Source organism: Dendrobates tinctorius, unplaced genomic scaffold (assembly GCF_039654945.1).
Source record: "Dendrobates tinctorius isolate UK_male_01 unplaced genomic scaffold, ASM3965494v1 ptg000031l, whole genome shotgun sequence".
NCBI lineage: Eukaryota > Metazoa > Chordata > Amphibia > Anura > Dendrobatidae > Dendrobates > Dendrobates tinctorius.
Window position 1 is genome coordinate 2,470,280 of NW_027361699.1, and position 26,057 is coordinate 2,496,336.

A 26,057-nucleotide genomic window follows, 5' to 3' on the forward strand; every position below is an offset into this window, starting at 1 on the left:
GGCACAGTAAAGATGCTGAGATAGCCAGTATATGACTGCTCAGCCAAATGCCATGTAGTAGAAATGGTTAAAACTAAAAGAGAAAGAGCGCAATAGGGTCTTACCCAGGTAAAAGAGATATAGTTCAAGCTGTTATACTCACCAAAGGCAGGAGAGTTAAAGGCATAAAGGAATAGAGGTCAAAGTTGCTGCACATCCAAATGGCCATGCCGTGACCATAAATCATCAGATATCAAAGAAATAATTTTCGGATTAACCGTGCGCTGCTAGACAAAAAAAAAAAAAAAAGCTTTTTTTTTTGTCTAGCAGCGCACGGTTAATCCGCAAATTATTTCTTTGATATCTGATGTAGTAGAAATGAAGATGATGGCACTCACCACATCATGTAACAATCTTCTTGTGGTGAGTGCCATCATCTTCACTTCTACTGCTTGGGACTTTCAGTGATTTTATTGTATAATGACAGAGCAGCGCTCATTATTGTATCAGCTAGTTCTTGGCCTATATCTGTGTCTTCAAGCATGCATTTATGTAAAGTAGGCAGTAGTGCCAAGTGGTTTATTTAGAGCCGGCTAAGTCGATTGACAGTAGAAGTCACATGTGTTGTAGTTGTAACACTCCACCGCAGCCTGGCAACAAAGGGCAGCAGAAAGGCAGAACATGAGCTGTGATGAGTGGAAATGGCTGTTTGTTAATTTTAACCTTGACCACCCTATGGAATAATCAAAGTATATTTCTTGGAAAACCACTGCAATACACCTGAAAATGTAGTTTTCCCATTAATAAATTGGAAACATGTTGCTATGGTCCCTTAAGAAGAAAAGATATGACACCTTGATCTAGCTTTTACTAAATAAATTCAGGTTTATTTACCAAGATACTATACTGCTCTCTATTGATATAAAGTGACAGCAAAGAAATTCATTTTTCTTTTGATTACAACCAATTTTTGCTTCACAGTTAATCATGGCTTCGCAAATATAAGCCTAGACTTAAAATATGTCCACTTTGACAGCAGCAGGCAGACTTTTGCTTACTGAACAGGAATTTTATGATGTCTGTGTTTTTTTTTCTGCAAAGTGTAGAAAATGTCCTACTCCTCTTCCGCAGAATAATTACAGCACATGGACTGGTGAGTGCAAGTCAAAGCTTTCCATTTGGCTTTTCACTTGACTGTAATTATTAATCTTGTTAAGTATCACAGTCTGCAAAGACAGGTGTCAAAGTAAATTCTCACATAAAGAATTTATATTCATGATTGCTGGAGTCATCTTCACCATTTTAAGGGCAGTGCTCGACAGCTATCATCTGATCTGATATTAAAGCACATCATAAATCAAATGCTCCTTCCTATCAGTTCAGCACAAATGAATTGTAGAACTATACAACATCTGAAAAGTGACACTACCCAATTAAACACAAAGGACAATTCAACAATAAATAAGATGACAGGTTATACAAAAACCATGCAGAGGCACATTGTATGCACCAAGAAGTGCCAACTGTTTTAAAGAACAGGTGTCACTAGTTTTGAAGTTTTAATCAATATCATTGAATTCAAATTTGATTTTATCATTACAATAAACACAAATGCAATAGGATGACTAGGCATACGCATGTCTAGTGATGGACTGTGGGTAAAAAAATCCCACAAATCAATAAGGGATTGGTGAAGCAGGAAGCGTGAGTTTCCACCCATCATAGAGCATCAGCAACAGCAATATGGAAGAGAAGAAAATCCACATGGTCACCTGCGACACATGCTACATGTTTACGGATCTTCCGGCCCAAAAACTCAACTTTACCTGTCAGAAGTGCAAACTTATTGCCCACTTAGAGGAAAAGGTGCAGGGACTGGAAGAAAGAATAGCACCATTGAAGGTAATTAAAGAACATGAGGACTTCTTGGATGAAGCAGAAGCAACCATTCAAGGATACGGAAAGTGAGAAAAGCTTCAGAGCACATACAGAAGCTGAAAAGTGGAGCCATGTGACGAAAAGAAGCAAAAGGATCAAGTGGTCATCACCACCCACATAGCTTAGCAACCAATATGAAGCCCTCATGCTGGAGAACAAAAATGGCACAGCTCAGGATGATACCATATCTACAAGAGAAGACACACAATCAACAAAAGAAGTTACTCTGTCAACAAAAGCGGAATCAAATGACACTCAAAAACACTCACGAGCAACAAGCAGTACGTCCGGAAAGAAAAGAAGAGTGGTAGTTATGGGGGACTCACTACTAAGAGGCACGGAGGCAACTATCTGCAGGCCGGACATAACTGCACGAGAAGTATGCTGCCTCCCAGGAGTAAAAATCAAGGAAGTGGCCAACAGGATACTAACTATCCTCAAATCCAAGGACGACTACCCTTTCCTACTGATACATGTAGGCACAAATGACACGGCAAGAAATGACCTACCAACTATCTGCAAAGACTTTGAAATTCTGGGGAAGAAAATAAAGGAACGGAACATACAGGTTGTTTTCTCATCAATCCTCCCAGTCGATGGTCATGGCATCAGAAGATGGAATAGGATACTAGAGGTGAACAACTGGCTACGACGGTGGTGCAGGCAGCAAGGATTTGGATTCTTGGACCATAGCGTGAATTACCTCTACAATGGACATCTCACAAGAGATGGGATACACCTCACAAAACCCGGGAAACACACATTCACCAGAAGACTTGCCACACTCATCAGGAGGGCTTTAAACTAGAAGAAGAGGGGATGGGAGGAAAAACAGCAGACAAGAACATGCAGCAGAAGGACAAACTAATCAAGGATACTAGATGTGGTAAAGAGGACCCAAGACAGGGTACTCAGAAGGAAGCTAAGAAAAAGGAAGCAAAACTTATTTCCTGCATGCTGACCAACGCAAGAAGCCTGACCAATAAGATTGAAGATCAGGAGTTGGCAAAATATGAGGAAAAATACGACATAGTAGGAATAACTGAGACATGGTTAGACGACAGCTATGAGTGGGCGGCTAACTTGCAAGGATATGATTTGTTTAGGAGGGATCGTAAAAAAAGGAAAGGGGGTGGAGTCTGTCTATATATAAAGTCCACTTTAAAGCCCACACTAAGAGAAGATATACAAGAGGGAAATGAAGAGGTGGAGTCTCTATGGGTGGAGATACAAGGAGGGAAAAGTAATTAAATCCTCATTGGGGTTTGTTATAAGCCACCAAATATAACAGAAACCACTGAAAATGTATTATTGAAACAAATAGACAAAGCAGCAAATCACAATGAGGTGATTATTATGGGGACTTCAACTACCGCGACATAGACTGGGAAACTAAAACCTGCGTATCTCAGAAAGGAAACCAATTTCTGTCAGTGAGCAAGGATATTTATCTGTCACAACTTGTGCAGGGCCCAACTAGAGGGACAGCCCTTCTGGACTTAATTTTAAGCAACAGGCCAGATAGAATAACAGAAGTGCGAGTCGATGGGCACCTAGGGAACAGTGACCACAATATAATACAATTCCACTTGTCCTTCAGTAAGGTGCCCTGGAAGGGGGTAACAAAAATGCTGAATTTCAGGAAAGCAAAGTTTGATCAGCTTAGAGAGGACCTTCGCTGAATTGATTGGGACAATGTACTCAAAAATAGGAGCACAGAAAATAAATGGGAAATATTTAAATCAGTTTTACACACCCACTGCGAGCTAGCCATACCGTACAGAAATAAAAGGGCTAGGAACAGGAGAACACCAATGTGGCTAAATAAGGATGTAAAAAGGGCAATAAATAACAAGAACAAGGCATTTAAGAAGCTAAAACAAGAAGGCAATGAAGAAGCATTAAAAAGTCATAGAGAAAAAAATAAAATGTGTAAAAAACAAATACATTTAGAAAAGTGGAAACTGAGAGACTCATTGCTAAGGACAGTAAAACAAACCCCAAACTATTCTTTAATTATATAAACAGTAAAATGATTAAAATTGATGGTGTCGGCCCTTTAAAGAACAATGAGGGTGAAATCATAGAGAGCGATGTGGGAAAAGCAAATGTTTTAAATACTTTTTTCTCAACAGTGTTCACACAGGAAAAGGATTTGCCAGGGGAAATGTAGAGGGATAATGTAAACTCCTGATTAAGCATTACCTGCCTAACCCAGGAAGAAGTGCAGAACTGCCTTAGTAAGATTAAAATTGACAAATCACTAGGCCCTGATGGCATTCACCCTCGTGTATTAAGGGAGTTAAGTAATGTGATAGACAGGCCTCTATTCCTTATAAAGGGAACCTGGAAACTATAGGCCGGTAAGCTTAACATCTGTTGTGGGTAACATTTTTGAAGGGTTTCTAAGGGATACCATTATGGAATATCTCAATGTTAATAAATGTTTAACTCCATATCAACATGGATTTATGAAGGATTGCTCCTGTCAAACTAACCTGATCAGCTTCTATGAGGATGTAAGCTCTCAAATGGACCAAGGAGAATCATTGAATGTAATTTATCTCGACTTCTCTAAAGCATTTGACACTGTCCCACATAAAAGATTGGTAAGGCCTCTTTCACACTTCCGTTTTTGACAATCAGTCAAGATCCGCCAATTTTGAAAAAAACAGATCCGCCATTTTTGTTTGCGGATCCATTTTTTTCCCCATTTCCCAAATGGAGCTTGCAACGTTTTTTTGGCCGGCGGATCCTCCAGACACTGAATTAACCCCAAAATCTGTCTGGGTGCTGGACAAAAAAAAATACTCTCTCTCTCTCTCTCTCTCTCTCCTTCCCGGCCAGCGGTTCCTTTAAATTTCCTCATTTTCAGGATCCGTCTCAAAACGGATCCTGTGCCATCCGTTCACGTCAGTTGAGAACGGATCCGCTTGTCTGCCTTTTTGGCGGATTTTAACTGATGCAAATAACTGAAGTGTGAAAGAGGCCTAAGTAAGATGAGAAAGCTTGGGCTAGGGGAAAATGTGTGTAGATGGGTAGGTAGCTGGCTTAGTGATAGAAAACAAAGAGTGGTTATTAATGGTGCATACTCAGATTGGGCCAGGGTTACTAGTGGGGTACCACAGGGTTCTATATTGGGCCCCCTACTATTTAAAATATTTATTAATGATCTAGTGGATGGCTTACACACTAAAATATCAGTATTTGCAGATGATACAAAACTATATAAGGTAGTTAACACAAAGGAGGACAGTTTGCAACTACAGACAGATTTGAGTAAATTGGAGAATTGGGCTGAAAAATGGCAAATGAGGTTTAACACAGATAAGTGTAAGGTTATGCACATGGGAAGGAGAAACAGATGCTACAATTACTTACTAAATGGGAAACTGTTAGGGAAATCAGACATGGAAAAAGACTTAGGCATCTTAGTCAATAAGAAGCTAAATTGGAGTGCCCAGTGTCAGGCAGCTGCCATCAAAGCAAATAGGGTCATGGGATGCATTAGAAGAGGTCTGGGGACATGAGATGAAAACATAATTCTCCCTCTGTACAAATCACTCATCAGACCACACTTGGAGTATTGTGTGCAATTTTGGACACCAGTGCTCAAGAAAGACATTACTGAACTTGAAAGGGTTCAAAGGCGGGCTACTAAAATGATAAATGGAGTTGGTTCACTACAGTACCCAGAAAGGTTATCAAAATTAGGTCTATTTACTCTAGAAAAGAGAAGACTTAGGGGAGACCTAATATATATGTACAAGTATATCAGAGGGCAATACAGAGATCTCTCCAATGAACTGTTTGTACCAAGGACTGTGACAAGAACAAGGGGGCATTCTCTTCGTTTGGAGGAAAGACAATTTCTGCACTAGCATAGAAGAGGGTTCTTCACGGTAAGAGCAGTGAGGCTCTGGAATTCTCTTCTTGAGGAAGTGGTGATGGCCAACTCACTGAATGAATTTAAGAAAGGAATGGGTGCTTTTCTTGTGATTAACAGTATAGAAGGTTACGAATAACATAATATTATAGGTAGATGGTTGACCCAGCTTAGGGGAAAGAATTTTTTTCCCTATGGAGAAAATTGGCTTGTACTCTGTGGGTTTTTTGCCTTCCCCAGGATCAACAATGCAGAACAGCTGCACTAAAAATAGACTGAACTAGATGGACATAAGGTCTTCCTTCAGCCTTCAAAACTATGTTATGTTACTATGTTAAATATGGCTACAATTTGATGTGCTAAAAATGAAAAAAATGTTAGACTTCAAATGTGAAAATGTAATAATCAGTATTGCCAAAGTATGGTGTCATTTTCCAGCAATAGCAGTGTGACAGTAGCAGTATAAAATAAGAGAAGATTTAAGGGTTAAACAACCATTAAGGTAAATGAGGATTAAGGACAAAGGGAGTGAGAGAATAGGGAGGGCTGAGACATCATACTGGAAATGCCAGGTGTTCTTTACTCTAAGGATAAAGCTTTGCAAATGGCCAATTCTAATTTGAGATAGCTGATCTACAATAGCTATAGTAGTAGGATTTAAAGGGAGTCTGTCAACAGGTTTTTGCTTCCTCATCAGATAGCAGCATAATGTAGGAAATGAGACCCTGATGTCAATTATGTATCACTTAGGTTATCAGGTGCAGCACTTGTGGCACAATCAGAGTTTTTAGATGTAGTGTGTAGCAGAGCTCAGAAAGCTAACCCCGCCCATACCACATTTGAGTACAAAGTCTATTGACAGTGAGCTGCTTATTAGGGGAGTGTGCATAATCAGGCCAGGGCTTGTGTGCACTGTGGTCCAAGCGGTGATTATCTTCTCATGATAAAGCCTTCATTATATGGAAACAACAGCACACAATCTAATAAATGACACACAGCTGAAATCTGTATCTAAGCTGCTACAATATGCCATCCTCAGATTACAAAGCAAATACCTGCTGACAGATTCCCTTTAATGTGATCGAGTTATGCTGGGGAGTCAATTCTTTGTTTCCAAGGGGACCAGACTCTCAGAAAATGTCATGTATTCTTTCTTCCCAGCAAGTGACTTGCACATTTTGGCGTTAGAGCGTAAATTTTTTTATTCAATGGTCAAAAGGACAAGGAACTTCATAGTCTTTATTGTAGCATCATCATTATAAACAAAAGATAACCCATTGAATAGTATGCTGTTGTTTTTGTTTAAATAAAAGCAGTGTTTTATCAGCAGGAAACTATCACTAAAGGACTAGGTGTCTTGGGCCTCCTAGTCCAAACATACCCACCATTGATTAGCAGCTTTCTATCAATTTACATCTATCGTGTGGGTGGGGTTTCCCGGGCTCGACATCCAATTTCTGCTAGATCAGCAGCAGAGAGAAAAGTGTGATTTTTTCACAACTGCTGCACCCAGTAATCTAAGAGATATGTAGCTTGATATGACCCCACAACTTCCTGTTGTCAGATTACATGACAAAGAGCTGCTGACAGATTTCCTCTAAAGTGTGATAAAAAATTATTAATTGTCCTAATGAAGTTTTTATGTTAAATTTAATTTTCAAAATGTCTAGTAATATATATATTTTTAATTTAGCATATCTACATATAGAAAAAAATCATGAATCTGGCAACGTTCACACTAGCTATTGGAAGAAAAAGGAGTCAAATGTGACTTTTTTGCACTGCAGGTAGGCAATAAAGAATCACTTTTTCATGCTGTTAGCTTCTACTTCACACTGGCTATTGGGAGTCATAATTGACTCCTATTTCCTGTTCTTTTAAGCAGTCACATAGACATAAGTAGCAATAGATGGCTTCTTACCACATGGACTTGAATTTTTGGAGCACGCAGTGATCTGGGCAGAAGTCATTGTGCATGGAAGAGGAGAGGAGTTGAGTTGGGACTATCAATTATTGTGAATAGTGGACAAAGAACCATCATCTGGATACAGAGGTGTTACTTTTCGTTGTAATCCTGCCTGCCTAAGTAATAAGATGGCTACTGAACAGTGATCTGTACAGAAGTGGAAGCCAAATACAAGACCTAGTGTCCAATGAAAAAAAATTGCAATTTACAGATAAAAAACAACTTTATATACATATATACTCGAGTATAAGCCGAAATTTTCAGCCCATTTTTTTAGGCTGAAAGTGCCTCTCTCAGCTTATACTCGAGTCATTGTCCTAGGGGGTCGGCGGGGGAGGGGAAGCGGCAGGAGCCGGCGACTGTCACATCATACTCACCCACTCCTTGCGCGACCGCTGCAAGTCCTCCCTACATCTCTCTGTTGTCCAGCAAGGTAGCTTTTACCTGTGTTCAGTGGTCACGTGGTACCGCTCATTAAAGTAATGAGTATGCACGCGACTCCACTCCTATAGGTGTGCAGTACATATTCATTACTTAAATGAGTGGTATCATGTGACCACTGAACACAGGAACAAGCTGCTGGTGCCTGAGATCATCAGAAAAGCAGGGAAGTGCAGAGACCATGCCAGGAGGGGATGAGTATGATGGGGAGGATGGGGGGAGCTGTGCATACAACAGGGGGAGGACGGGAGAGCCATGCATTCAGCAGGGGGAGGACAGGGAGCCTTGCATAAGGCAGGGGGAGCCACACATACCAGGACAAGGATGAGGGGACAATGCATACCTGGCTTATACTCGAGTCAATAAACTTTTCAAATTTTCCATGGCAAAATTAGGAGCCACGGCTTATACTCGGGTCGGCTTCTACTCGAGTATATAAGTAAATAGTGATTTATATAATGTCAATTAAAACCTATAAAAATCAATTTGTAAACAATAGGTCACACCTTTTAACCCCTTCACCCCCAAGGGTGGTTTGCACGTTCGTGACCGGGCCAATTTTTACAATTCTGACCACTGTACCTTTATGAGGTCATAACTCTGGAACGCTTCCATGGATCCCGGTGATTCTGACATTGTTTTCTCATGACATATTGTACTTCATGTTACTGGTAAAATTTCATTCAAATAACTTGCGTTTATTTGTGAAAAAAATGGAAATTTGGCAAAAATTTTGAAAATTTCGCAATTTTCCAACTTTGAATTTTTATGCCCTTAAATCACAGAGATACGGCACACAAAAAACTTGATAACTAACATTTCCCACATGTTTACTTTACATCAGCACAATTTTGGAACCAAAATTTTTTTTTGTTAGGAAGTTATAAGGGTTAAAAGTTGACCAGCGATTTCTCATTTTTACAACACCATTTTATTTTTAGGACCACATCACATTTGAAGCCACTTTGAGGGGTCTATAGGATAGAAAATACCCAAAAGTGACACCATTCTAAAAACTTCACCCCTTGAGGTGCTCAAAACCACATTCAAGAAGTTTATTAACCCTTTAGGTGCGTCACAGGAATTTTTTTGAATATTTAAAAAAAAATGAACATCTAACTTTTTTTTACAAAAAAAATACTTCAGGTTTAATTTTTTTTATTTTACCAAGGGTAACAGGAGAAATTGGACTGCAAAAGTTATTGTGCAATTTGTCCTGAGTACGCTGATACCTGATTTGTGGGGGGGAACGACTGTTTCGGCGCATGGCAGAGCTCAGAATGGAAGGAGCGCCGTTTGACTTTTTCAATGCAAAATTGGCTGGAATTCAGATCAGACGCCATATCACGTTTGGAGAGTCCCTGATGTACCTAAACAGTGGAAACCCCCTACAAGTGACCCCATTTTGGAAACTAGACCCCCCAAGGAACTTATCTAGATATGTGGTGAGAACTTTGAACCCCCAAGGGCTTCACAGAAGTTTATAACATAAAGCCGTACAATTAAAAAATCATATTTTTTCCACAAAAATGATCTTTTCACCCTCAATTCTTATTTTTCCAAGGGTAACAGCACCCTAAAAGTTATTGTGCAATTTGTTCTGAGTATGCTGATACCCCACATGTGGGGGTAAACCACTATTTGGGCACATGGCAGAGCTCGGAAGGGAAGCAGCGCCATTTGACGTTTTTGGCTGGAATTGAGATCGGACACCATGTAGCGATTGGAAAGCCCCTGATGTACCTAAACAGTGGAAACCCCCCACAAATGACACCATTTTGGAAACTAGACCCCCCAAGGAACTTATCTAGATGTGTGGTGAGAACTTTGAACCCCCAAGGGCTTCACAGAAGTTTATAACATAAAGCCGTACAATTAAAAAATCATATTTTTTCCACAAAAATGATCTTTTCACCCTCAATTCTTATTTTTCCAAGGGTAACAGCACCCTAAAAGTTATTGTGCAATTTGTCCTGAGTACGCTGATACCCCACATGTGGGGGTAAACCACTATTTGGGTGCATGGCAGAGCTCGGAAGGGAAGCAGCGCCATTTGACGTTTTTGGCTGGAATTGAGATCGGACACCATGTCGCGATTGGAAAACCCCTGATGTACCAAAACAGTGGAAACCCCCCACAAATGACACCATTTTGTAAACTAGACCACCCAAGGAACTTATCTAGATGTGTGGTAAGCACTTTGAACCCCCCAGTGCTTCACAGAAGTTTATAACGCCTGGGCGTGAAAATAAAAAATTCGTATTTTTTCCACAAACATGATCTTTTAGTCACCATTTTTTTATTTTCCCAAGGGTAACAGGAGAAATTAGACCCCAAAAGTTGTTGTCCAATTTGTTCTGAGTATGCTGATACCCCATATGTGGGAGAAAACTACTGTATGGGCACACGTCGGGGCTCGGAAGGGAAGTAGTGACGTTTTGGAATGCAGACATTGATGGAATGGTCTGCGGGTGTCATGTTGCCTTTGGAGAGCCCCTAATGTACCTAAACAGTGGAAACCCCCCACAAATGACCCCATTTTGAAAACTAGACCCCCTAAGGAACTTATCTAGATGTGAGGTGAGCACTTTGAACCCCCAAGGGCTTCACAGAAGTTTATAATGCCAGGGCATGAAAATAAAAAAATCTTATTTTTTCCACAAACATGATCAATTAGTCCCCAATTTTTTTATTTTCCCAAGGGTAACAGGAGAAATTGAACCCCAAAAGTTGTTGTCCAATTTGTCCTGAGTATGCTGACACCCAATATGTGGGAGAAAACTACTGTATGGACACACGTCGGGGCTCGGAAGGGAAGTAGTGATGTTTTGGAATGCAGACATTGATGGAATGGTCTGCGGGTGTCATATTGCCTTTGGAGAGCCCCTAATGTACCTAAACAGTGGAAACCCCCCACAAATGACCCCATTTTGAAAACTAGACTCCCTAAGGAACTTATTTAGATGTGAGGTGAGCACTTTGAACCCCCAAGGGCTTCACAGAAGTTTATAATGCCAGGGCATGAAAATAAAAAAATCGTATTTTTTCCACAAACATGATCAATTAGTCCCCAATTTTTTTATTTTCCTAAGGGTAACAGGAGAAATTGAACCCCAAACGTTATTGTCCAATTTGTCCTGAGTACGCTGACACCCCATATGTGGGAGAAAACTACTGTATGGACACACGTCAGGGCTCGGAAGGGAAGTAGTGACATTTTGGAATGCAGACTTTGATGGAATGGTCTGCGGGTGTCATGTTGCCTTTGGAGAGCCCCTAATGCACCTAAACAGTGGAAACACCCACAAATGACCCCATTTTGGAAACAAGGACCCCTAAGGAACTTATCTAGATGTGTGGTGAGCACTTTGAACCCCAAAGGGCTTCACAGAAGTTTATAATGCCCAGGCATGAAAATAAAAAAATCGTATTTTTTCCACAAACATGATCAATTAGTCCCCAATTTTTTCATTTTCCCAAGGGTAACAGGAGAAATTGGACCCCAAAAGTTGTTGTCCAGTTTGTCATGACTACGCTGACACCCCATATGTGGGAGAAAACTACTGTGTGGACACACGTCGGGGCTCGGAAGGGAAGCAGTGCCATTTTGGAATGCAGACTTTGATGGAATGGTCTGCGGGTGTCATGTGCGTTTGGAGAGCCCCTGATGTACCTAAACTATTGAAACTCCCCACAATTGACCCCATTTTGGACACTAGACCCCCCCACGGAACTTATCTAGATGTGTGGTGAGCACTTTGAACCCCCAAGTGCTTCACAGAAGTTTATAACGCTCGGACGTGAAAATAAAAAAATCATTTTTTCCACAAAAATGATATTTTTGCCCCCAATTTTTTTATTTTCCTAAGGGTAACAGGAGAAATTGGACCCCAAAAATTGTTTTGCAATTTGTCCTGAGTAGGCTGATACCCTACATGTGGGGGTAAAACACTGTTTGGGCGCATGGCAGAGCTTGGAAGGGAAGGAGCACCATATGACTTTTTCAACTCAGAATTGGCTGGAATTGAGATCAGACGCAATGTTGCATTTGGAGAGCCCCTGATGTGCCCAAACAGTGGAAACCCCCAATTCTAACTCCAACCCGAACCCCAACACACCCCTAACCCTAATCTCAGCCCTAACCCTAGCCCTAACCCTAACCCTAGCCCTAGCCCTAACCCTAGCCCTAACCCTAACCCTAGCCCTAACCCTAACCCTAGCCCTAACCCTAGCCCTAACCCTAACCCTAATGGAAAAATGGAAATAAATACATTTTTTTAATTTTATTATTTTTCCCTAACAAAGGGGGTGATAACGGGGGGTTTGATTTACTATTTATGGCGGTTTTTATTTTTGGCAGCTGTCGCACGCTGAAAGACGCTTTTTATTGTAAAAGTAGTTTTTACATCACCACATATTGAGAGCTATAATTTTTCCGTATTTTTACCCACCGAGTCATGTGAGGTCTTATTTTTTGCGGGACGAGTTGACGTTTTTATTGGTACCATTTTTGGGCACGTGACATTTTTTGATCGCTTTTTATTCCAATTTTTGGGACGCAGAATGAACAAAAACCAGCGTTTCATGAATTTCTTTTGGGGGAGTGCGTTTACACCGTTCCGCGTGCGGTAAAATTGATAAAGCAGTTTTATTCTTCGGGTCAGTACGGTTACAGTGATACCTCATTTAGGTCGTTTTTTTATGTTTTGGCGGTTTTATGCAATGAAAACTATTTTATATAAAAAATAGTTATTTTTGCATCGCTTTATTCTGCGAGCTATAACTTTTTTATGTTTTCGCTGATGATGCTGTGTGGTGGCTCGTTTTTTGCGGGACAAGATGCCGTTTTCAGCGGTACCTTGGATATTTATATGCATCTTTTCGATCGCGCGTTATTACACTTTTTGTTTGGCGGTATGATAATAAATCATTATTTTTTGCTTCGTTTTTTATTTTTATTTTTTAAGGGGTTCACTAAAGGGGTTAACTAATGGGACACTTTTATAGAGCGGGTCGTTACGGACATGGCGATACCTAATATGTGTACTTTTATTGTTTTGTTTTTTTTTTATTTTCAAAAAATGAATTTATTGGGGAATATTTTTTTTTTTTTTACTAATTTATTTGGCGATTTTTTTAAAATTATTTTTACACTTTTTTTTAATTTTTTTTTTACTTTATTACATAGTCCCAGGTGGGACATCACTGTCCTGTGACAGATCGCTGATCTGTCACATCACAGATCACTGTGACAAATCAGCAATCTGTCACAGGCATTGAAGAAGACTTCCTCTTGCCTGCGCTTTGCAGGCACTGAGGAAGCCAGCTTCCTGCAGGCCCCCGAAGGCCCGGTCGATATCTTGGATTCGGGGGCCTGGAGGAAAGGAGTCCCCCGCTGCAGCGCTGCACATTGCGCTGCCGTGGGGGGCTCAGGGAAGCACGGAGGGAGCCCCCTCCCTGCCGATGCTTCCCTTTAACTCCCGGTACACCGCGATCATGTTTGATCGTGGTGTGCAAGGGGTTAACGTGTCAGGGGCGGTCCGTGACCGCCCCTGACACATTGTGTCGGGTGTCAGCTGTGATAATCAGCTGACACCCGGCCGCGATCAGCGTCGCTCACCACGTGGGCGCCGGTGATCGCGGTAGACGTACTATCCCGTCCATGGGCATAGGGGCCCGGGTCCCATGGACGGGATAGTACGTCTCATGTCAGGAAGGGGTTAAACAATACTTGTGAATGTTAATAAGATAAACCTCTTTATATGAAATTCCACCTATAATTTTACTAGTAGCTGCATCTCTGTCCTTTGCTCCCTATATATTATTGGTGTCATGCTTGTGAAGAGCCAATCTTGAATCTGAGAACTTAATTGCATTCTCCACCTTCCTTTCGCACACTTTTCAATTCTGCCTACTTTATTGAAGAAATTCAATGTTGCATTCACTTAGCTCATGTAAATCAAGAACCTTCACAGCATAATCCATCTATACTACTGGCTTCAAAATGCTTTATAAAATATTAAGAGAACAAAGATGGAAAACATAATGCACTTAATAGATCATATAAAGGATCTCTGCTGTCATCCACAGTGGGACACTTTTGAGATTCAAGGTAATGTTCGATATCATACCGGTCCTGAGTTTTGGAAAGCAGTTTCTCTCATAAGTTAATTATTGATGGAAATGCTGGAGATAAAACAAGACAGAGGTCTCTATATCAAACACAGGGAGCTGTAAAGATGAGGATATTAAATAGTTTTATTCTTCCCATAAGTCTTATTACAATGCATTCTATTCTCTCAAATTCTATTAACCAATAAAATAATCTGCAATAAATGAGGTGTAAAAGTGATGGCATGCAATGACAGGCTACACAGAAGACTTTCAAATCCAATTGAATTGTGAACATTAACTAGCGGAAAATACATCTTTTCATTCCGAAGCATTAACCATAGGAATTATCACTTTTTAGCCCACCTTCATAATTTATGTTTTAGCCCTACCTATCACATGCTTGCTCTACAATAGCACCAAGACAAATGAGTACCTGCAGATTGCCACACTGTGGTGTACCGGTAGGGCTGCATGGCGACATGCGTTCAGACCTTAGATCTACTCCGACATAAAGTTACAAATGTCTCCAAAAGTGTTGGATCTTCTTCTGCTTGTCACAAGTTGCTTGTGACTCACTTGCTACTGTATAGACTTCAATACAAGTCTCATGTGACTGCGGTTTTTCTGCACTATTTTTACATCAAAATCACATTTCTAAAATATTCTCATGACAAAAAGTTGCAGACAAAATGCACAGAATTTGTGGTCATTTTGCCTGTCTGAGACTTGCTGTCATGACGCAATGTAGGCCCAGCCTTGTGTGTACTTGCAAATATTGGAGCAACATTTTTTAAAGGTCTCCTACATATATTTCCATACATATACACTCACTGGCCACTTTATTAGGTACACCATGCTAGTAAGGGGTTGGACCCCCTTTTGCCTTCAGAACTGCCTCAATTCTTCGTGGCAGAGATTCAACAAGGTGCTGGAAGCATTCCTCAGAGATTTTGGACCATATTGACATGATGGCATCACACAGTTGGCGCAGATTTGTCGGCTGCACATCCCTGATGCGAATCTCCCGTTCCACCACATCCCAAAGATGCTCTATTGGATTGAGATCTGGTGACTGAGGAGGCCATTTGAGTACAGTAAACTCATTGTCATGTTCAAGAAACCAATCTGAGATGATTCGAGCTTTATGACATGGCGCATTATCCTGCTGAAAGTAGCCATCAGATGTTGGGTACATTGTGGTCATAAAGGGATGGACATGGTCAGCAACAATACTCAGGTAGACTGTGGCGTTGCAACGATGCTCAATTGGTACCAAGGGGCCCAAAGAGTGCCCAGAAAAAATTCCCCACACCATGACACCACCACCACCAGCCTGAACCATTGATACAAGGCAGGATGGATCCATGCTTTCATGTTGTTTACGCCAAATTCTGACCCTACCATCCGAATGTCGCAGCAGAAATCGAGACTCATCAGACCAGGCAACGTTTTTCCAATCTTCTACTGTCCAATTTCGATGAGCTTGTGCAAATTGTAGCCTCAGTTTCCTGTTCTTAGCTGAGAGGAGTGGTACCCAGTGTGGTCTTCTGCTGCTGTAGCCCATCTGCCTCAAAGTTCGACGCACTGTGCGTTCAGAGATGCTCTTCTGCCTACCTTGGTTGTAACGGGTGGCAATTTGAGTCACTGTTGCCCTTCTATCAGCTCGAACCAGTCTGCCCATTCTCCTCTGACCTCTGGCATCAACATGGCATTTCCGGCCACAGAACTGCCGCTCACTGGATTTTTTTTCTTTTTCGGACCATTCTCTGTAAACCCTAGAGATGGTTGTGCGTGAAAATCCCAGTAGATCAGCAGTTTCTGAAATTCTCAGACCAGCCCTTCTGGCACCAACAATCATGCCACGTTCAAAGGCACTCAAATCACCTTTCTTCCCCATACTGATGCTCGGTTTGAACTGCAGGAGATTGTCTTGACCATGTCTACATGCCTAAATGCACTGAGTTGCCGCCATGTGATTGGCTGATTAGAAATTAAGTCTTAACACACAGTTGGACAGGTGTACCTAATAAAGTGGCCAGTGAGTGTATATATATATATATATATATATATATACAAAATGGCACAACCTTTTCACTATCAGGATGCACATCCAAAATAAATATATAATAAATATTTAAAAATTATAAATATTTTTTGGTCCAATGAGAGCAAATGACATTGTTTTCACAAACATAAAAACCTCAGCCTTAGGGTCCCATTTCCCATAGCGCCGCTCCAGCAATCCCGACAATGATACGACCTGGTAAGGATCGCTGGTGCATCGCTACATGGTCGCTAGTAAGTTGTCAAACAGGCAGATCTATTCAATGATGCAGCAATGATACAGCAATCCGTATAACGACCTCGGCGGTCATTGGTACTTTGTCACACAGCAGCTATTCTGACGACTCACGCCTGCATCCCTGAGTTCTGCGTAACCAACAAGGTCGCTCGTCGGCATCAAACACAGCGATGCATGCTGGCCAGCGGGACACCAAAGATCAAAAAATGGCTCAGGACATTCGAGCACGATCAACGATATCCAGCGGGGGGGCCGGTCTCCACTATGTGTCACACATAGCGAGATCACTGGCGAGGTCGCTGCTGCGTCAAAAAATCTGTGATGTTTCATTTATCTTGAAAACAATCTCGTTATGTGAGAAGGGCCCTTTATATCATCTCGACCTTTATCAGCATTCTATGCAAATGATAGGCCATCAATATAAGCAGTGGACATCCCCTTTAGTGCCTTATCTCTAGTAGATGTATTTAATTTCTTAACAACATGTATTTTCTCTTATTACTGGGTGTGCAGCTGTTTATGTGTAGCTTTTTTCCTGTATTCTCTAATTCAAGTACTTGTCATCTCTGACTCTCTGACATTATGATTTGAGCTTCTCTTCTCTCTTGTCTACCTGAACTATGGTCTGTTACCACCACAGTACTGTGAATCATATCAGGGGCGGACACTGACAGCTTGGGGCCCCTGTTCAAGAAATGTGTCTGGGCCCCTCTCTCTGCCCGGTATGCTGCTTATGATGAGGGTAATCTGGCAATGGGGCCGCCGGGGCCTTGGGCTACTAGTAATAGGCCAGATTGCCCTTATAATTACTGCCCCGCTAGCAGGGGCGTACATAGCAATCACAGGGCCCCACAGCAAAAGTTCTATTTGGCCTCCACACACCTCTAAAAAATATATTTATATTTTTTCACTGAGATGGAGATGTATATACTGTGTGCACACACATGCATACACATATATCGTGCGTACATACATACACACATATACACATACACACACACACACCATACATACACACACACATATACCGTACATACATACACATAGACACACACATACCGTACATACATATACATGCATATATATACACAAATAGCATACATAAACACACATGTATACCGTACATACATATACCGTACATACATATACTGTACATACATGCACATATACTTTACATACACACACAGATACACATACAGTACATTTGCTGTACTAGCAGACACATACACACAAAGATACACACATATATACTGTACATACTGTGGCAGGTGAGGCCATTCATCTGCTTCCCAAGGTAGACACAGGAACACTTTATAATGAGTTGTTTATTTCTTCATAAACAATAAAGCCAAAATAGTAACACAAATACAGCCTTTCTGGCACAAATGAAAATAAAAATTCCATACAAAGTCCTTCCCAGGAGGGCTCCAGCCTTCTGGGACAAACACACTGCAACTCCCACCGAAGCTTCAGCCTAGAGGCTTCCTTACTAAAAATAAAGCAGAGAAAAAAGAAAAACAGTTGCTGGACATTTAGCTCCCTTCAACCACACCCTTGAGGTGGAGATATGGTGAGTAGGCATCTTGCCCATCTCTTATACCTATTCAAAACAAAATCCAGACCATGGTAACTGCTAATTAACTCTCATCACATATCATGCTGGAGAGAAACTTACGCAGGATAACAACCTTCGTGACATACAGCTCCCCTCACATACGGTGCCAATGAACCTATCACATTACACACACAATGCACACAGATATGCTGTACATACATACACCGTACTTACACAGATACACACACATATACCACACATGCACACACAGATGCACACACATATGTTGTACATACACACACATATACATAAACACACTTAGATACACACATTTATACCTATACCGTGCATACACACATGTTTACTTACAAACACATATGTACATATACAAGCACATGCATACATACATACACATATACATACACACATACATGTACATATACAAGCCCATACATATTGATCTGTGATATCAGGTGTTCAGATGAGCCATGAAGGAGGTGGGCCATATAGTTCAGAAAGCAGCTGGTGAAGGCTGTAGAACTCATTGTGGGGATGGGGGCCAAGAGCAAAGAGTAGAGAGGACTTCAGATCCTTGCTGCAGTGCTGACCCATGCAGTGAGCGCTCCTCCCTCGACATCTTCTCTATGAGATGCTGCAGCCTGCTGGGAATGGAACAGTGGAGGGAGCAGTAGACACAAAGTAAGTCCTGTTCTTCCTCCACTGTTATCATCAGTGTGCTGTGTGGCCTGGGCCCCCTGAGAACAGGTGAACAGTCACCATTGGGATATGCCATGCAGAAGACAGAGATGGCAGCCATTGAGAGCTCTCATTAGTTTGGTGGGGAAAGCATTCATTGGCTAGCATCTCTCTCCCTGCATGACATGCCCCATTTTGAATTTCTGTACTCTGCGCACCGCCCTCTCCCCAGCTCTGGGTATTCACTTGATTATGGGAGGGAGTGAGAGGGACCCGGTGCTGTGTGACACGAGGCCCCTCTCACTCCTGCCCATAAACATGACTGCATGGTATGCTGCTATGGGGAGTATGCCCCTGCTTGCAAGTGCCCCCCTCCACCTTCAGACCCCAATATATTTGCACCAGCTGCACCAGCAGTATAGCTGCCTCTGAATCACATAGCAGGCATGTTTTTGGATTAGCTGTTTTATTATGTAGTTGTATATGACTCACTGAGAAAGTAAAAGAGGTTCCTTTGTTTTTTTTCCTGAGTGTAACAAACTCATTATGTGCATGAAATGTATATAAATGAAAAGGAAATCTTTGCATCACCACTAACACTCCTTCCATAACAGAATATGAGCTTTTCACGCTTTTATCAGCATAGCTATAGCAATCCATTAGTACAGCTTATTGATTAACTGAAATCACATTGTTTTAGTCATTAGATACAAACAGCATGCTATACTTGTACAATGGTGTATTAGACTTGGAATTTCCTTTATTGCTTCCCACATAAGGTTAGTTTATATCTATTCATTATTATCAATAAGCTTTCAATGCAAAGTGATATGAAATGTCTTTAACAACCGTTTCCTTTAGAGCTTACTTTAACAACAAGCAACTGTACATTTTATGAAAACACAAAAATAAATCCATAAATATGCCCTGAACCAGTGATGGGAAAAAAAAAAATATGTAGATGAATTCACATGGCTTTGGTCAGATAAAGCCTTATGTTGCTTTTAACACATGTGTTTCCCAGCAGGAAACTTCAGTAGATCAAGTACATTTGAAAAGGCATTAGCACAATTCCCAACCCTTCCTTTGGCATGTACATTATACAAAGACTTGCCGTCTGCTTTTGTATAGTACCTCTTACCACTTGTCAATTTATCAAATAAAAGTTGTTCTTGGAGGTATAGAATAATAATACAATAACAGTACCAGATACATTTTATACTTTGTTTACTACAGAATAAGAAAATATTTTTAATTGCAGCAAAAATAAAAGTTATTCTGATCAATACAAGTTATGCTCTATCCCCAGAATAGGAGGTAACTACTAGAAAAGTAGGGTCTGATCACGGAGCCCTCCATAGACAGTCAGCACTGGAGACTTGTGCAGCCTTTTTCATTAGAGTAGATCATGCATGTATATTGCATGAATATAGAGCAGATGGGAGGTGCAGGGTAGAGTATTCGAATATCTTTAGAAATACCAATAAGAATGAATGGATCTGCAGCAGGCACACTCAACTGCAGATCTGTGCAAAATGTGATAACTTGCTGTGACTGGAAGACTTTTTTAATGTCTATGTTTTTAATAATATGGCCTATTCAGCAGAGTACCTACTAAAGATAGAGCTCTGTGGTCACAGCCTGAATATTGAGTCATATAGTCCCTATATACAGCTTTCCAGGCTGCTCACCTCTATAAAAGAATAATGAGCATGTGTTCTTAACTAGAAAGTAATAGAAATGGCAAGCAATATTAGATAATAAAGTTATAACCTTTCGTATGTCATCCTTGCTTACCTGACATGCTCAAAATCAAGGCGGCGGACCCACTGCTAGTGAACTGCGACTCAGAACCAATAGGACCTATTTGAAGACAAACAAATAATTGGCTAATTTTTTTTATTTCTGTAAGGTTAATTAATGTACAGTAAAAATTGACAATAACAAATAATCTATTATGTTCTCTGTTTTGCCTGCAGAAAAGAATTTGTAAGAAGAAGCATTCAATAGCTCTTTTCTTATCACGGTTTTGTAGAATAAGTACTGAAGAATACAAAGCAATATTTTCACTTATGTGATGTTTTTTAAATATTGATGCATATTCGAAAAGTGAGAATGGTTAGAAATCATACATAACGAAACAAAAATCATATTTGTACTAACATAACTTAGTAATAGTATAAATAATCAAGCCAACTGCCGATTGATATGACATAATGTATAAGTTAGTGATTTCCCAGCATCTTCAGATTTTAGTAAGTCCAACAAGGTAAATATCCATGATTTTCACATATAGTGCTGATAACAGTTATAATCTATGTGGCTGCTCACATGTCAGAGGTTTTTATTTGTTCAGACTAAGTGGTCTGCCAAAAAAATAAAGGCTTATTTGTAGAGGCACTTTACACATCGATCCGCCATGAGGATGGCATGAGAGCAGCTCAGTGGTTTTTATCTGCGTGTAATACCCCAAAACCCATGACTGCTTTCCTGATAGAGTTATTAGAATTCGTCTTGAAACACAATGTGTTTATTTTTGATAAAAAGATTTTTTTACAGCAACAAGGTACGGCCATAGGTGCTTCCTGCGCCCCGTCATATCCAAATTTGTTTTTGGGGTTTTGAGAGCGGGAAATTTTTCTGAGCGACACAATCCCTGGAATGAACCGTATCCATAATTGGATAAGGTTCATTGATGACGTTCTGTTTATTTGGCAGGGATCAATAGAGGACTGGGAAGCTACTATGAGGAGTCTGAATGACAACCAATATAATATTCATCTTACGTATAAATTTGGTCGTTCTATTGACATTTTGGATCTTACAATTTCAGCTTCCAATGAAGGGGTTATCTCCACTACCATCTTCCGCAAAGAGACGGCCACAAACTCTCTGCTTCATGCCAACTCGTTTCATTCTACATCACTGATTCAAGGTATTCCCATTGGGCAATTTTTGTGGGTGCAACGTTTTGAGGAACGGGGTTATAGTCAAAGGAGCATCCGCAAAGGATACAATAGAGCTAAGAGGACTCCAAGAGATGCACTACTATGCCAGGCACGAAGGGGGCTTCAGGGAGACAATAAGGTGAGATTTATAACCCCGTTTCACAATCAGTGGAATGAATTTAGGGATGTCCTGAAGAAACACTGGAGTGTTTTACTCACAGATCCAACTTTGGGCAGATTACTTGACCCTTTTCCATCTATGGTGGCCAAACGGGCATGTAGTTTACAAGATCGGTTGGTACATAGTCACTTTGAGTCAGATAGAAAAAAATCCTTGAGTGGGAACAAGGATTTCTTTCCTTGTGGGCTATGTAAGGCCTGTGCCAATTTGGTGAGAAGTAACACTTTTGTAAACCATGATGGTTCACAATTGTTCGAAATTCGAAGATACATCACCTGCTCGTCAAAGGGGGTAATATACCAAGCTTCTTGCACCTGTAAGAAGGTGTACATTGGTTTAACTTCTCATGAACTGAAGATTCGCACAAGGGAACACTGTCTGGATATTGAGAAGGCCAAAGCCATTAGCGATGATACAACATTAAAAACGCTCCCCAGACATTTTAAAAAGTTTCACGACTGTAAGTCTCAAGGGCTGAAAATTAAGGGGATTGATTTGGTTGTACTGAATTCAAGAGGTGGAGACTTGAATAAGGAATTGAGCTAACTCGAATGCAGATGGATTTATAGGTTGGGCACGCTCAGCCCAATTGGTTTGAGTGAAAATGCTGGGTTCGGGGCCTTTTTATAGGAGTCGGTGTCTGTATTATTCCCCCTTGGCCTAGGTTTTTTTTTAGTGTTTTATTCCTGATTTTTTATGAGGGTGATGTTATTTAGCCATATTTGCATTGTTGGTTTTTGTTTGTTTATTCTTGTTCTCTTTATTTTGCATATTCCTGGCATGGGTTTGATTGAGCTTGTCACATTTCCGTATTCCTGGCTTGGTAGAGTTTGCCATATATCCATTTGAACACATTCGGATTGGAAACTATGTCCATGGAGGAAGTCAACGTGGAGGAATTTTGTGTCAAAGTTCCTGGTCATGATTATTCCAGTGCAATATGGGACTCTCTTTTTATAAGACATTTCATTGGATAATTTAATACTGCTGGTCCCAGTTAGGACCGGATTCTGGCTGGAAGTTATTCTAGTCCAACGGTGATTTTTACATTTTAGAATGGTTGTCTGTCTAATGAAATTTGTTATCCTGTGTGTTGTCTTTTTAGTTGGGGCCGGAGGTTTACAGAATCTCTTCCCAATTTGGCCACTGTTCATGTCATAGGGGAAATCAAACGTCAAAATAAAAAAATGGGGGAGGGTTCACTGGGGTTCCTTCAGGTTTGGCTGAATACAGCAGTTTACCTAGCATTGGTTTTTTGAGATTCCAATTTTAGGTGGTGACTGTAAATTTTGCACATGTATGTCTTTTTAGCCTGGTGCTTTTTTCTGCGCATGGCATATTGCATTTCGCTGGTTTTGTATAGTCTCATTGGCTTTGATTATTTGTTGTTGTAATATGCTCTAGTGGTTTAGTGCATTTGCCCTTTGATTGATGTTGTGCTGGGAAGTTTCACGATTCATATATTTGGGGCTATGTACACTCTGCTGGGTGTCCCAGTGTTAGTACTTTGCATGTGAAGTTCTTTAAGCTAACCGGCTGTCTCTGTGTTAGTACCACGCATTCGCTGACCCTTGTGCGATATTAAACATACAAGAAGGGTTTTCCCATTCCCCTTTCAGCCTCAGGTGCACAGGTGTGCATGCGCGGACTTGGGCATGTTCAGGGCATGCCAACGGCGGTCACAGATGCTGGTGCCACTTCCCATTACCACGTCATCGTTCGCGGGGGGTGTGGTTAAGCCACCGGGACCGCGTCTGGAATGCCTTCATTGATGAGAGCAGCGCTCCATCGGCGCATGCGCCATGAGTGCACACAAGGGCTGTGTTATTCCCCGTTAATGAACAGAGTTCACACATTGGCCGGGGTGCATTTATAAGATGAGCACACCCCTAGTCCGGACACGCCCCCCGAGGAAGCAGGGCGAAACGTGCGCATTGGGGTCGGGTGACAAAGTTCCTGCTCACTGTTCATTATGCTGCTGGGATCCAAGGTAATGTGTGCATGGTGGCCTTTCATTTTTGTTTGTTTGCTAATTGCTATTCATTAATGTGGGCGCATTGGACCGCGGCCTTAACCCTCACAATTAATATCTCAGGTGGAGAATCTTTGAGTGATGGGAGTTGGCATTCAGTGGGCTCATAGTGCCCTTTCTCCTGTTGTGAGTCCCTGTGTTGTATTGTTGGACTTGTGTTTTTACACAGTAATATACTAGGGGGATTGCTTTATACAGGTGGGAGTATACCTAATAGGCTTTTTTTCAATAATGAGATGGTGCGATGTCACATACTATGCAGCAATACATACTAATATGATGGAGCTGGTTTGTCACTAATATTTGTTCCTGTACTTTATAACCTAATTATGCAAATATTTTTAAATGATTGATTAATAAATTTTGATATCTTGATTCAAGGGTTGATGCTCTTTCTTTGGGGCTCTGTTTGAGCCTCAAGATGGTGGATACATTTTGTGATTGAAGAGCTTATAAGTATATTTACTTGGCAATTTGAAGGTGGACTATCACTTTGTAATAGTATAAATAATCAAGCCAGCTGTCGATTGATATGACATAATGTATAAGTTAGTGATTTTCCAGCATCTTCAGATTTTAGTAAGTCCAAAAAGGTAAATATCCATGATTTTCACATATAGTGCTGATAACAGTTATAATCTATGTGGCTGCTCACATGTCAGAGGTTTTTTATTTGTTCAGACTAAGTGATCTGCCAAAAAAATAAAGGCTAATTTGTCTATGAGTCTATAAAAATAGGACGACACTAAAATGTGATTCAAGTTGCAACTTAGTGGTATCCAATTTTCTTGGTTGTTTGAAAGGAGAATCTTGAGAAACCTTTTTTCAAGATAAATAGACTGATAAAACTCTGATGGTAAACTGATACACTGATCAAACGCTATATCCGATTTAAACACTGATAAAAATCATGACACTTTTCCGTGTGAGAAAAATCAGTGACAGCTAAATGATCTTTACTCAGTTTATGGACATGTGTTCAAAAATAAAACATGGAGATAATGTGAATTGCATAATTTTGTTCTGATGGGAGCATACAGGGAGCCCCCTTCCTGCGCGATGCTCCTCGGTGCCACTGTCACTATTGACAGCGGCATCAGAGGGGTTAAACGCCTGCTGTCGGTGCTAGCACCCTTCTTGGGCAGTGCTTCAAGGTGTCAGCTCTCAGAACGAAGCTCCTGCAGAGCAATATATGAACGGTGCATGTCGGGAAGGGGCTAAAGAGTTATTCCCATAATATCAATCATAGCTCAATGGCTTAAAATTATTAAATTAAATAAAGTTTTCAAATGCAGTTTTCTAAAGTGCTCACTGCTCCAGATATCACACAATGAAAACATTGATACTGTTTGTACCAAGGACTGTGACAAGAACAAGGGGGCATGCTCTTCGTTTGGAGGAAAGACAATTTCTGCACCAGCATAGAAGAGGGTTCTTCACGGTAAGATCAGTGAGGCTCTGGAATTCTCTTCCTGAGGAAGTGGTGATAGCCAACTCACTGTATAAATTTAAGAAAGGAATGGATGCTTTTCTTGTGAGTAACAGTATAGAAGGTTACAAATAACATAATATTATAGGTAGATGGTTGACCCAGCTTAGGGGAAGGAATTTTATTCCCTATGGAGAAAATTGGCTTCTACTCTGTGGGTTTGTTGCCTTCCCCAGGATCAACAATGCAGAACAGCTGCACTAAAAATAGGCTGAACTAGATGGACATAAGGTCTTCCTTCAGCCTTCAAAACTATGCTACTATGTTACTATGTTATATCAGAGGCTTTTGCATATCAGAGGCTGCTGGCCATGGATACAATGAAGTTATTTCATGATAGGTCTAACATGCTCAGTGGATATACTCTATTTCTACAGATCTACAGATATATATAACACACCTCTTCAACCTCTCACTTACAAATGGTGTGTTCCCCTCATCCTTCAAACATGCCTCGATCACACCCATCCTCAAAAAGACCTCCCTCGACACATCCTCTGTGTCTAGCTATCGCCCGATATCTCTTCTCC

At 40.8% G+C, this 26,057-nt stretch overlaps 1 protein-coding gene across 12 annotated transcripts in view; it reads right to left on the reverse strand.

Moving 5' to 3' along the window:
- The window catches only part of LINGO2 (leucine rich repeat and Ig domain containing 2), a 2,318,940-nt gene that overhangs the window by 1,509,242 nt on the left and 783,641 nt on the right, over window positions 1–26,057 (reverse strand). For 11 of the 12 annotated variants that reach the window (XR_012231562.1, XR_012231559.1, XR_012231563.1 and 8 more), the window contains exon 4: window positions 20,675–20,740. The gene's annotated coding sequence lies outside the window, so the exon portion shown is untranslated. Of the gene's footprint in view, window positions 1–17,933; window positions 18,116–20,674; window positions 20,741–26,057 lie in introns of those variants that run through there. The other variant, XR_012231564.1, reaches the window with a different exon arrangement.